Here is a 2,413-nt window from a genome sequence, read left to right as displayed (position 1 = left end):
GAGGGGCTTTCACCCAGCCCCTAGACCCTGGCACTTTGAACTTGGACTTAAAGCCTCCAAATTGTAAGAATAAACTCCTGTTGGTTAAAGCCATCCCATTTGTGGTATATATATTCTTGTCAGAGCAGCACTAAGTAACCAGAATGTATGGGTAGAAATTCATCTTGCTGCATTAATAGAATATTGTACAGTCACTGCTTAAAAAAATGTCTTTTTTACAGTAAAAGTCTGGATATAGCTTGTTGCAAGCCCTGATTTAGTTGTCAGTGCTCTTACTTTCTGGTCCACTGGACTTAGTTGATGTCCACTTGTGTGTTCTTTATTAACTTGTGTGTGTAAGCATCATTTTCACAATCAAAGCAGTAAGAAATTGAAGGAAGGTAAGTTTTTATCAAACCTATGTCTCTCTGTTTTTTGTGTGATAAGTATATATGTATATATATGTAAATCTCTATATATATATGTAAACATTCTCATTTAAATATTTTTACATGTACAGTTCAGTGACATTAATTATTTTCATCACGTACAATCCCTAAAGAATGCCTTTCTCTTTCTTCCTCCCTATCACCCTTCTACTTTAGTTTCTCTACATCTGCCTGTTCTAGATATTTTATATAAACAAGATCATACAATATTTGTCCTCAGCATGATATTTTTAATGTTCACCTATCTTGTAGCATGTGTCAGGATGTCATTTCTATTTATGGCTAAACAATATTCCATTGGATGTCTGCAACACTTTTTATTTATCTGTTTGTTTGTTGAATATTTCAATTGTTTCCACTTTTTGGCTATTGTGAATAGTGCTACAATGAACATTGGTGTACAAATATCTATTAGTGTTCCCACTTTCAATTCTCTGGGGTACAACTAGAAGTGGAATTGATGAATCATAATGAAATTCTATGTTTAATATTTTTTGAGGAACTGGCAATTTTTTTCCCATAGCAAATGAAACCATTTTACAGTCCCACTAGTAATGGTTGGGTGTGCCAGTTTCTTCATATCCTTGTAAAAATCTCCTGTTTCATGGTGTTGTTGTTAATTTGTTTTTATCATAGTCATGTTTTTGAGGGTGAAGATATATCTCATTGTAGTTTTGATTTCCATTTCCTGGATGAGTAATCACATTGAGCACTTTTCATCTGTTTGTTGGCCATTTGTATTTCTGTTTTGGTGAATTCTCTATCAAGATTCCTTTGCCTATTTTCTGATTGGGAAGTTTATCTTTTCTTTTTTAACTTGTATTGTTGTTGTTAATAACATCGAGTTGGTTCTAACTCCCAGCAACCCAATCTACAACAGAACAAAACACGGCCCCCATCCTGTGCCATTCTCATAATCATTGCTATATTTGAGCCCATTTTTGCAGCCACTATGTCAATCTATGTTATTGAAGGTCTTCCTCTTTTCTGCTGAAACTCTACATTACCAGACATGATGTTCTTCTCAAGGGACTGGTCCCTCCAGAAAACATGTCCAAAGTATGTGACAAGTATTTGCTTCTAAGGGGTATTCTGGCGGTACTTCTTCCAAGACAGATTTCTTCATTCTTCTGGAAGTCCATGGTATATTTAATGTTCCTCCTCAACACTGTCTTCAAAGGCATGCATTCTTTTTAGGTCTTCCTTATTCATTGCCCAGGTTTTACAGGCATATGAAGCAATTGAAAATATCATGGCTTGGGTCAGGCACACCTTAGTTCTCAAAGTGACATCGTTGCTTTTCAACACTTTAAAGAGAGGCCTTTTGCAGCAGATTTTCTCAATGCAATATTCCACTGATTGCTGCTTCCATAGGCATTGATTCTGGATCTAAGTAAAGTGAAATCTTTTACAACCTGAAAGTTTTCTCCATTTATCATGATGTGCTTATTGATCCCCTTGTGGAGAGTTTTATTATATTTATGTGAAATTATAATCCATATTGGAGGCTGTAGTCTTTGATCTTCATCAGTAAATTTTCCAAGCCTTCTCAGTTTTCAGCAAGCAAATGTGTCATCTGCACATCACAGGTTGTTAATGAGTTTTCTTCCAATCCTGATTGTGATAGTTGGAGCTGTGTGTCAACTTGCCTGGACCCCAGTTCTGTGTGGTTGTTCCCATGATGGGATCAGATGATTATGTTCTGAGTGGCCAATCTGTTCAAGGGGAGTTTCCCTAGGGGTGTGGCCTGATTCCAGGATACCCAGGGACATCCTGGGAAGAGAGATAGTCTTCTGTGGATCAGGATTCTGTTGTGCTGCCTACAACTGTCTGTGAGTGAGCAGTCCACCATTCAGCCTGGAGATCTTGGATTCATCATTCGTTGGAGTCAACACCCAGTGTACTGCCTGCCAGCCTTGAGCTTCTCAGCCCCTGCAGTTGTGGAAGCTAGGAAAAGCCTCCAGCCTGATGTTTGCTTCAGGGAC

Source organism: Orycteropus afer, unplaced genomic scaffold (genome assembly GCF_000298275.1).
Source record: "Orycteropus afer afer isolate SDZICR_OR568_19922 unplaced genomic scaffold, OryAfe1.0 scaffold00046, whole genome shotgun sequence".
In the NCBI taxonomy this organism is placed as follows: Eukaryota; Metazoa; Chordata; class Mammalia; order Tubulidentata; family Orycteropodidae; genus Orycteropus; species Orycteropus afer.
The sequence above is the reverse complement of the archived record's forward strand: the minus strand, read 5'-3'. Positions refer to the sequence as shown.